The sequence below is a fragment of the Rhinoderma darwinii genome, chromosome 1, assembly GCF_050947455.1.
Source record: "Rhinoderma darwinii isolate aRhiDar2 chromosome 1, aRhiDar2.hap1, whole genome shotgun sequence".
Classification (NCBI taxonomy): Eukaryota; Metazoa; Chordata; class Amphibia; order Anura; family Rhinodermatidae; genus Rhinoderma; species Rhinoderma darwinii.
The window spans coordinates 527071452-527084091 of NC_134687.1; positions in this window are offsets into that span (position 1 = coordinate 527071452).

Here is a 12640-nt window from a genome sequence, read left to right on the forward strand (position 1 = left end):
ACACTATAATGTCCCATACAGTATAATGCCACCCATAGCTGCCACATACAGTATAACACCCCCCATACAGTATATTGCGCCCATAGTTGTCCCATACAGCATAATGCCCCACACAGTATAATGCCCACCATAGCTATCCCATACAGTATAATGCCCCCATACACTATAATGCCCCCCATAGCTGTCCCACACAGTATAATGCCCCCCATAGCTGACACTTACAGTATAATGCCCCATACAGTAAAAAGCCCCCCCCAGAGAGGTTTCATACAATATAATGCCCCCATACAGTATAATGCCCCCTCAGCTGTCCTATTCAGTATAATGCCCTTCATATAGTATAATGCCCCCTCAGCAGCTACCATATGAGCCCCCCTACCATACCCAGCATACAGTATAATGCCCCCATAGCTGTGCCATACACTATAATATCCCATACAGTATAATGCCCCCATACAGTATAATTCCCCCCATACAGTATAATGCCCCCCATAGCTGCCCCATACACTATGATGTCCCATACAGTATAATGCCCCCCATAATTGCCACATACAGTATTACACCCCCCATACAGTATAATGCCCCCACTGCTGTCCCATACAGTATAATGCCCCACACAGTATAACGCCCACCATAGCTTCCTATACAGTATAATTCCCTACACAGTATAATGCCCCCCATAGCTGTCCCATACAGTATAATGCCCCACACAGTATAATGCCCCCCATAGCTGCCACACACAGTATAATGCCCCATACAGTATAAAGCCCCCATAGCTGTCCCATACAGTATAATGCCCCCATACATTATAATGCCCCTCATAGCTGCCCCATACAGTATAATGCCCCCATACAGTATAATGCCTACCATAGCTGTCCCATACAGTATAATGCCCCCATACAGTATAATGCCCCCATAGCTGGCACATACAGTATAATGCCCCCTATAGCTGCCCCATACAGTATAATGCCCTCCATAGCTGCCACATACAGTATAATGCCCCATACAGTATAATGTCCCCTATAGCTGTCACATACAGTATAATGCTCCCCATAGCTGCCACATACAGAATAATGCACCCTATAGCTGCCCTAATCAGTATAATGCCCTCCATAGCTGCCACATACAGTATAATGCCCCATATAGTATAATTCCCCCATAGCTGCCCCATACACTGTAATGTCCCATACAGTATAATGCCCCCATACAGTATAATGCCCCCATAGCTGTTACATAAAGTATAATGCCCCCCATAACTGCCACATACAGTATAATGCCCCCTATAGCTGCCCCATATAGTATAATGCCCTCCATAGCTGCCACATACAGTATAATGCCCCATAGCTGCCCCATACACTATAATATCCTATACAGTGTAATGCCCCCATAGTTGCCCCATACAGTATAATTCCCCCCATACAGTATAATGCCCCCCATAGCTGCCCCATACACTATGATGTCCCATACAGTATAATGCCCCCCATAACTGCCACATACAGTATAACACCCCCATACAGTATAATGCCCCCACAGCTGTCCCATACAGTATAATGCCCCACACAGTATAATGCCCACCATAGCTTCCTATACAGTATAATGCCCCACACAATATAATGCCCCCATAGCTGTCCCATACAGTATAATGCCCCACACAGTATAATGCCCCCATAGCTGCCACATACAGTATAATGCCCCCATTCAGTTTAAAGCCCCCCATAGCTGTCCCATACAGTATAATGCCCCCCATACTGTATAATGCCCCTCATAGTTGCCCCATACAGTATAATGCCCCATACAGTATAATGCCCACCATAGCTGTCCCATACAGTATAATGCCCCCCATACAGTATAATGCCCCCCATAGCTGCCCCATACACTTATGTCCCATACAGTATAATGCCCCCCAATAACTGCCACATACAGTATAACACCCCCATACAGTATAATGCCCCCCATACAGTATAATGCCCACCATAGCTGTCTCATACAGTATAATGCCCCACACAGTATAATTCCCCCTATAGCTGCCACATACAGTATAATGCCCCATACAGTATAAAGCCCCAAAGCTGTCCCATACAATATAATGCCCCCCATAGCTGTCCCATACAGTATAATGCCCCACACAAATAGAACACAAGAGAAAACGGAGTCAGAAACTATTAAATAATATAAATTGCCAATGGCATAGAAAAATACAAATTTTATTGGACAGTACAAATAACATGATTAAAATCAGACTACAAATCAGAGGAAACTGTATATCTCCAATAGTATAGGAGGGGAACTCAGGTCACAATAGTAAGACAAATAACACTACAGACAATTCTATCAGTAATTCTAAGTAGTTGCGGTATAATAGATACAAAGAGAAGATTGGCTGCAAACATGCACAGTATTGCTACATATAACCAAAAGCAATATGTCTAATAGCAGGCAATGAGGAGTGAACACAGTGGTAAACAGAAAGAGTCTCCGTAAAATCAAGCCTGTTATCTAAGTCGACATAGAGTATTTAAAGGAACAGTGTCATCACAAATATTTTATTAATATGTTAAAGATGTTAGTGCCTTAATATAAACGTTTATTTTCATTTGTGTGTTTGTGTTTTACTGTTTCTTTTTTTCACACTTTTTTTTCCCTATGGGGGCTGCCATTTTTTGTTCCATTTCTGTGTGTGTCGATTAACGACACACACAGACATGGAATACGGCAGCCACAGTCCCATAGGGACTGCGAACGGCTCCCGTCCCATTGACTGCCGTGTACGGCGTCTGTGTGGGAACTGCGCATGCGCCGCTCCCACACAGTCCTATTCGAAATTGGCGCCGTCCGGCGCCATTTTCCTGTGGACCGGAAGTCACGGCCGGACAGTAATATTACTACTTCCGGTCGCGGCTTCCGGACAAGTGCACATGGAACAGCGGCAGCAAAGGGAGCGGACGGGCCGCGGCGGCAGGAGCAGGTAAGCGATTTCAATGTATGTTAGTGTTTGTGTGTGTTTACTACTGCATGTAAACCTACTACACTGTGGGTTACCTCAAAAATGGCGACGCACAGTGTAGCAGGTTAAACCTTTCAAACCCCTCGTTTATCCCGGCACTAGCCAGGATAAAGGAGGGGGGGATGCTGAGCGCTCACTAGAGCGATAGCTTTTAACCCAATGTTGCAATGCTGCAATTTTGGGAACTAGCTCCAAACAGCTCCATCTAGTGACCAAAAATGGGTAGTATTATAAATTTGAAAAAATTTATAATATTTCCTGACTCGCGAAAAAAATAAAAAAAATTTGAACAATGTTTTATCACCCACACACTAAATGTTTAAATTTTTAAAAAAAAACATGTTTTTGGGGCGACACCATGCCTTTAAACTGAGCCTATCTTAAGTGCAAACACTAGGTGTATCGATAGATACGCTAAGTCGTATTACAGGTATTTAAAGAGGCTCTGTCACCAGATTTTGCAACCCCTATCTGCTATTGCAGCAGATAGGCGCTGCAATGTAGATTACAGTAACGTTTTTATTTTAAAAAAACGAGCATTTTTGGCCAAGTTATGACCATTTTCGTATTTATGCAAATGAGGCTTGCAAAAGTACAACTGGGCGTGTTGAAAAGTAAATGTACAACTGGGCGTGTATTATGTGACGTCACAGATCTGCACTGCCAGAAGCTGGGCGTTCTGAAGAGAAGTGGATGATACTTCTCATCAGAACGCCCAGCTAGTAAAAGAAGTAAACACGCCCAGATGTACGCACATAATACACGCCCACTTGTACTTTTACTTTTCAACACGCCCAGTTGTACTTTTGCAAGCCTCATTTGCATAAATACGAAAATGGTCATAACTTGGCCAAAAATGCTCGTTTTTTAAAAATAAAAACGTTACTGTAATCTACATTGCAGCGCCTATCTGCTGCAATAGCAGATAGGGGTTGCAAAATCTGGTGACAGAGCCTCTTTAAGGTTGCAGACAAATCAACGCTGGTACTGACCCATATGGTTCCACAGATGTAGTGACTCCCAGGTGTGGAGAGACCCCAACGCGCGTTTCGCGTAGATGGCTTTCTCAAGGGGCGTCTGTGGAACCATATGTTCCTCTGTACAATGCCCACTTGGTCTAAAGTAAAAACACGCCCACTTGGGCATTAAGCAACTCATTAGCATAAATCTAAAAACGCTAATAAAGTGGTAAAAATAGATTTTTTTTTAAATAAAAAAGCACTGCTATCACCTACATTATAGCGCCGATCTCCTTATGTAGGAGATAGGGCACTTATAATGTGGTGACAGAGCCTCTTTAAAGAGGCTCTGTCAACAGATTTCCAAACCCCTATCTCGTATTGCAGCAGATCGGCGCTGCAATGTAGATTACAGTAACGTTTTTTGTTTTTTTTTAAACGAGCATTTTTGGCCAAGTTATGACCATTTTTATATTTATGCAAATGAGCCTTTCTTAAAGGAACAGTGTTACCACAATTTTTTTTTTAATATGTTAAAGATGTTACTGCTTTATTAAAAACGTTTGGATTAATTTGTGTGTTTGTGTGTTACTTTTTCTTATTTTTACACTTTTTCTTCCCTATGGGGGCTGCCATTTTTTTTTCCATTTCTGTATGTGTCGATTAACGACACATACAGACATGGAATACGGCAGCTCCAGTCCCATAGGGACTGCGAACGGGGCCCGTTCCATCCACTAACATGTACGCCGCTGTGTGGGAACGGCGCATGCGCCGCTCCCACACAGTTCAATTTGAAATGCGCGCCGTCCGGCGCCATTTTCCTGTGGACCGGAAGTCGCGGCCGGACAGTAAGATTACTACTTCCGGTCGCGGCTTCCGGACTTGTGCACTTGGACCAGCGGCAGCAGACGGAGCGGACGGGCCGGAGGGAGCCGCGGCGGCAGGAGCAGGTAAGAGATTTCTATGTATGTTCGTGTTTCTGTGTGTTTACTACTGTATGTAAACCTTCTACACTGTGTGTTAGCTCAAAAAATGGCGACACACAGTGTAGGAGGTTAGACCGTTCAAACCCCTCGTTTCTCCCGGCACTAGCCAGGATAAAGGAGGGGGGATGCTGAGAGCTCACTAGAGCGAGGGCTTTTTACCCAATTTTGCAGCATAAAGCAATGTGGTTGCTTTACCACATGCAATGCTGCAATTTTGGGAATGGCTCAATCTAGTGACCAGCAATGGGAAATATTATAAATTAGAATCCAATTGAATCCAATTTATAATATTTCCTGACTCGTGAAAAAAAAATAAAAAATTAGAACAATGTTTAATCACCCACACACTAATTGTTTAACTAAAAAAAAAAAAAATCATGTTTTGCTGGCAACACATTCCCTTTAAGTACAACCGGGCGTGTTTAAAGGGAATGTGTTGCCAGAAAAACATGTTTTGTTTTTTTTAATTAAACATTTAGTGTGTAGGTGATTAAACATTGTTCAATTTTTTTTTATTTTTTTCACGAGTCAGGAAATATTATAAATTAATTCTAATTTATAATATTTCCCATTGCTGGTCACTAGATGGAGCTATTCCCAAAATTGCAGCATTGCAAAATTGGGTAAAAAGCCCTCGCTCTAGTGAGCTCTCAGCATCCCCCCCCCTCCTTTATCCTGGCTAGTGCCGGGATAAACGAGGGGTTTGAACGGTCTAACCTCCTACACTGTGTGTCGCCATTTTTTGAGCTAACACACAGTGTAGTAGGTTTACATACAGTAGTAAACGTACACAAACACGAACATACATAGAAATCTCTTACCTGCTCTTGCCGCCGCGGCTCCCTCCGGCCCGTCCGCTCCATCTGCTGCCGCTGGTCCAAGTGCACAAGTCCGGAAGCCGCGACCGGAAGTAGTAATCTTACTGTCCGACCGCGACTTCCGGTCCACAGGAAAATGGCGCCGGACGGCGCGCATTTCAAATTGGACTGTGTGGGAGCGGCGCATGCGCAGTTCCCACACAGACGGCGTACACAGAAGTGGATGGGACGGGACCCGTTCGCAGTCCCTATGGACTGCCGTATTCCATGTCTGTATGTGTCGTTAATCGACACATACAGAAATGGAAAAAAAAATGGCAGCCCCCATAGGCAAGAAAAAGTGTAAAAATAAGAAAAAGTAAAACACAAACACACAAATAAATATAAACGTTTTTAATAAAGCACTAACATCTTTAACATATTAAAAAAAAATTTGTGATGACACTGTTCCTTTAAAGTTAATTACAAGTGGGCGTGTATTGTGTGTGTAACATCTGGGCGTTTTTACTTGTTTTACTAGCTGGGCGTTGTGAATAGAAGTGTATGATGCTGACGAATCAGCATCATCCACTTCTCTTCGTTAACACCCAGCTTCTGGCAGTGCACAGACACACAGCGTGTTCTCGAGAGATCACGCTGTGACGTCACTTCCTGCCCCAGGTCCTGCATCGTGTCGGACGAGCGAGGACACATCGGCACCAGGCGACAGAGGCTACATCGACTTACCTGCAAACGCCAATGCTGCTGCAGAATCAACTGTAGCCTCTGTCGCCTGGTGCCGATGTGTCCTCGCTCGTCCGACACGATGCAGGACCAGGGGCAGGAAGTGACGTCACAGTGTGATCTCTCGAGAACACGCTGTGTGTCTATTATCTGCCAATATTGTATCAGAAACTACTGAACACAATATTGAGTGAAAATACAAGTCCATACTCTGTGGTATAGCAATAATTACTAAGACTATATTTACAGCGAGGGCTCCTCGGCATTCTGTTTTTATCCCATGAACTAAGATTGAGATTGTAAGGTACAACATAAAGTTGATTTTTTTTTATATATCTTTAAGTATTATTGCATTGGAATTTTTTTATTGCTTTGGAATTTGTTTTTCTTTCTGTTTATCTTACTTCATATGGTTGGTTTATGTCACAATGGTAGGTGTCTAGAATGCCAGTGTACAGCGGAACACTGGATCAGGGGGACACAACTTTCCTTTCTGCACTTTTCAGACTGGTTCGAGATTCCAGGAGACCCATGTTGTAGTTAAAGGAACAGTGTCATCACAAATATTTTATTTATATGTTAAAGATGTTAGTGCCTTAATATAAACGTTTATTTTCATTTGTGTGTTTGTGTTTTACTGTTTCTTTTTTTCACACTTTTTTTTCCCTATGGGGGCTGCCATTTTTTGTTCCATTTCTGTGTGTGTCGATTAACGACACACACAGACATGGAATACGGCAGCCACAGTCCCATAGGGACTGCGAACGGCTCCCGTCCCATTGACTGCCGTGTACGGCGTCTGTGTGGGAACTGCGCATGCGCCGCTCCCACACAGTCCTATTCGAAATTGGCGCCGTCCGGCGCCATTTTCCTGTGGACCGGAAGTCGCGGCCGGACAGTAAGATTACTACTTCCGGTCGCGGCTTCCGGACAAGTGCACATGGAACAGCGGCAGCAAAGGGAGCGGACGGGCCGCGGCGGCAGGAGCAGGTAAGCGATTTCAATGTATGTTACTGTTTGTGTGTGTTTACTACTGCATGTAAACCTACTACACTGTGGGTTACCTCAAAAAATGGCGACGCACAGTGTAGCAGGTTAAACCTTTCAAACCCCTCGTTTATCCCGTCACTAGCCAGGATAAAGGAGGGGGGGATGCTGAGCGCTCACTAGAGCGATAGCTTTTAACCCAATGTTGCAATGCTGCAATTTTGGGAACTAGCTCCAAACAGCTCCATCTAGTGACCAAAAATGGGTAGTATTATAAATTTGAAAAAATTTATAATATTTCCTGACTCGCGAAAAAAATAAAAAAAATTTGAACAATGTTTAATCACCCACACACTAAATGTTTAAATTTTTAAAAAAAAACATGTTTTTGGGGCGACACCATGCCTTTAAGACACTGCAGCACAGCCTCTTTGTGTACCATTGTGTCACTGAGGCGAAACCATGACATATACCAGCGGCACCTGAGGGACCCCATTGACTTACAAAAGGGTATGATGGGTTCCAGCAAAGTGTCTGTTGTTCTATTTTTCCCATCCACAATGGAAAATTATCGTATATAAATATATTTCCTGTTGAATCGCTCTTTAGAGAGTTTCTTTTTGTTCAAATTTCTATTGATCATTGGTTCTTAGGCTTTTGTGAAACTACAAAAGTATGATAAATGAGATTGAGGGGAACGGTTGTTGGCAGAAGGGAACATGATTATGTGTTGTGATAATAGAACCGGCCTACTAAGGTCCAATCTCTCTTGGTAAGGTTCAGCAGTAAAACTCGCTCTGCAGGTACTGGCAGTAATGACAACTAACCAGTGCTGACCAGTAATTTGCTAAACCGGACAATGCATTCAAAGTATTTTGAAAATGTACATTTAGGTGCACAATATCCCATTTGTCCTTGCAAGTTATTCAGGGGGGGGGGGCATTAACAACAGAAAAATCAGAACACAGGAGGAAACTGAGGCAAGAGAGCACAGAGATCCCCAGCAGAATGGGCGGGTGTTGGAGCTGACGGGCAACATTAAGGTCAGTGTTCTATAGGGGTGTGGTTGTGACAACAGCTTAGGCCTTAGAACTGTTGTTTTCCCTGGAAGGACGTGGGCCATCACCACAATGAAAAAAAGCATTTAGGAGCATCTTTATGGTAAACTAAGGATCACGGTACACTGTATGGCCAAAAGTATGTGGACACCCCTCCTAATTTTTGAGATACGGTATTTCAGACACTCCCATTGCAAACAGGTGCATAAAATTAAGGCGGGGACAAAGAGTTCTAAAGCGTGTTGCGTGTAAAAATCGCCTCCCCTCTGTTTCATTACTCACTACAGAGTGCTAATCTGCCTCTGGAAATGACATCAGCACAAGAACTATGCGTCAGGAGCTTTATGAAAAATTTTCCATGGTTGAGCAGGAGCACACAAGCCTATTATTATCATGCACGATGCCAAGAGTCTGCTGGAGCGGTGGGAAGCATGCCATCACCGGACTCTGGAGCATTGAAAACATTTTCTCTGGAGAGATGAATCATATTTCACTATCTAGCAGTCTGCGGATCCAAGGGAGAAGGCTAACTACCGGAATTCCTACTGCCTATTGTAAAATTTAGCGGAGGAGGAATAACAGTCTGGCGTTGTTTTTCAGGGTTAGGTTTTTTATTTCCAGTGAAGGGTAATGTCAAATCTAGAGATAATTTGGACAATTGTAACCTTCCAACTTTGTGGAACAGTTTAGGGTTGGCCCTTTCCTGATCCAGCATAACTGTTCCCCAGTGCACAAAGCAAAATCCATAAAGGCATGGTTTGATGAATTTGGTAAGGAAGAAGTAGAGTGGCATACCCAGAGACGTGACCTTGACCCGATTGAAAAACCTTTGGGATGAATAAGAATGCCAATTGCAAGCCGGACCATCAGAGCCGCAACAAGGGGTCCAACTCTATATTAATGCCCATGGTTTTTGAATGGGATGTCCACATACTTTTTTGCCATATAGTGTAGGTTGCTGAACCCATCAATTTAAAGGAACCCTTCAGGAAAAACGTATACACTGGCTGAGATTTACAAAGCAAAATATTTCTGTCTCAAGGTGCGCCTAAAAACGTACGTACTGTCACGATCCGTGAATATGTAGACCCACTAGGCCACACCGCCGTATCGGAGTAGCAGCTGGCCAAACAACAGTCTTAGTACAAGAGTACCTTTAATAGTCCAGACAGTAATGGAGACTCGACACAGATAAACTTGTAGACACCAGACATGGTGTACATCAGCAGGCGTGACCGGTGGCACAACACAACTCCAACAGGTTAAGGCACAGGAACAGATATAGCATTGGATATAGGATACAGATAGCAGGGCAGTTGTGTAGCGGTTGTATAGCGGTTCAGGAACACAGGCTTCAGGAGGGACACATGAAAGGAGTTGGGGATCCTGAGGGTAGGAGGCAGCCGAAGCTTGTAAGAGACAGGGTTGATTTACTGTAGGATCTCAAAGGGTCAGAGGAACCTGAGAGCAAACTTGTATGACGCCACCCACTGAATATTCCTTGAGGATAGCCAGACTTTGGTACCTGGAAGATACAGAGGTGGCTCTCTTCGCTTCATGCGATCGACTGCCTGCAGAATAGAGTACCGGTTTGCTGCCAGACCTGTAGAAAATCTCCAAATGCAGAGTCAGCTGTGGGTTCCTGGGATGAAGCCGGAACAGGAAGAGGAATTTGTGGATGTTAACCGTAGACAATAAAGAGCGTTGTAGAAGCAGTGGACTCACTTGTGTGGTTGTTGTATGAGAACTCGGCCCATGGAAGAAGCTGTAGCCAGTCATCATGCTGCATGGAGATGAAGTGGCGAAGGTAATTCTCCATGATTTGGTTAATCCTCTCGACATGGCCATTAGACTAGGGATGATAGGACAAAGAAAGTCCAAGTTCACGTCTAGGAGTTTACAGAGGGGTCTCCAGAACTTTGAGGTGAACTGAACCCCCTGACCAGACACGATATCAAGAGGCAAGCCATGCAAACAGAAGATGTGCTGGATGAAGAGATTTGATAGTCGAGGAGCAGAAGGTAGGCCGGTCAGCGGGATAAAATGAGCCATCTTCGAGAACCGGTCAACCACCACCCAGACTGTATTGCATCCTGCAGAGGAAGGAAGGTCAGTGACAAAGTCCATTGCTATCTTCTGCCAGGGAGCATTGGGCACAGGCAGAGGTTGGAGCAGACTGGTAGGCTTGGAGTGAGCAACTTTGTTGGAAGCACACACAGTACAGGACGAGACAAAGTCCACAATATCTTTGGGCAGCGTGGGCCACCAGAAATGACGGGCAATCAGATCTCCGGTTTTACGAGCACTTGCGTGCCCAGCCAGTTTGGAACTGTACCTCCAGCGAAGGATTCTCCTCCTGTCGGCCAACTGCACAATAGTCCTCCCCAGAGGGATGTCACTAACTTGCCGAGGATTAGAAGAAATAATACAGAATGGGTCAATGATACTTTGCGGAAGCTCCACGGTGTCCTCTGTTTCAAATGACCTGTATAGGGGATCGGCCCTCAAATTTTTGTCCACGAGCCGCTAGTGGAGCATAAAATGGAACCGGACGAAGAACAGCGACCACCTGGCTTGACGGGGGTTCAGCCACTGGGCCGACTGGAGGTAGGTGGGGTTCTTGTGGTCGGCATATATCAGGATGGGATGAGCTCTAGTAGATGTCACCACTCCTCCAGAGCCAATTTCATGGCCAGTAACTCCCGATCCCCAATAGAGTAATTGCGCTCTGCGGGAGAATAAAGTCTAGAGTAATAACCACAGACCACTGCCCACCCTTTGGAACCTCTCTGGAACAGAAGTGCACCTGCACCAACAGAGGAGGCGTCCACCTCCAACTAAAACTGTCGAGACACGTGAGAATGATGGGGGGGTTGAGGCTGACGTGAAGGCCCTCTTAAGGCTATTGAATGCAGATTCTGCCTCTGGGGTTCGTACCTTGGCGTTCATACCTTTCTTGGTGAGAGTAGGGATGGGAGCCGTCTGTGAAGAGAAGTTTGGGATAAACTGCCGGTAGAAGTTGACGAATCACAAAAAACACTGTATGGACCTCACGCCTTGACGTGGCCATTCCAGTATGGACTTCACTTTCTCAGGAACCATCTTAAGACCGTAATCCAAGATGATGTAGCCCAGGAAGAATAGAGAGTTCTTCTCAAACACGTATTTCTCCAACTTGGCATACAAACGATTCTCCCTTAATCGCAGCAAAACTTGACAGACATGCCTCCAATGCGTCGTCGGATCTGGAGAGAAAATCAAAATATCATCGAGATAGACCACAACACAGACATAGAGGAGATCTCGGAAGATATCATTGACAAATTCCTGGAAGACCGCGGGAGCGTTACACAGACTGAAGGGCATTACCAGGTATTCATAGTGCCCGTCTTGAGTGTTGAATGCCTTTTTCCATTCGTCACCGTGGCGAATCCGGATCAAGTTGTAAGTCCCACACAGGTCTAGTTTAGAAAAAATCTTGGCTCCTCATCTGCGGTCAAATAGTTCGGAAATTAGTGGCAACGGATATTTGTTCTTGACCGTGATTTGATTGAGACCATGGTAGTCGATGCAAGGCCGAAGAGGTCCGTCTTTTTTCTTGACAAGAAAGAACCCGGCCCCGGCTGGGGAGGAGGATTTTTGTATAAAACCCCTCTCCATATTCTCCTTGATATAGGCCAACATGGACTGAGTCTCTGGCAAGGAATGAGGGTATACCCGTCCAAGGGGAAGGGACGCATTTGGAACCAGATCAATGGGGCAGTCATAAGCCCGGTGTGGGTGCAGCGTCTCAGCCTCCCTTTTGCTGAAGAGACATCCGCAAACAGAGCAAAATGAGGGGGTAATCCTTCCAATGACTGAGGCAGAGGAGGCTGGAAAGGATGGATCTGCAACAGACAGCGATTAAGACATTTGGAGCCCCATTGGAGAACTCTTCCGGAATTCCAGTACAGGACAGGGGCATGTAGTCGAAGCCAAGGCATACCCAGCAGAACGGGATTGATGGCTTTGGGCAAAACAAGAAATGAAATTAGTTCCAAATGAAGGGCTCCAACTTGGAGCTCCGGCGGCTTGGTGTCAGATACAATCGGATCGGGCAGAG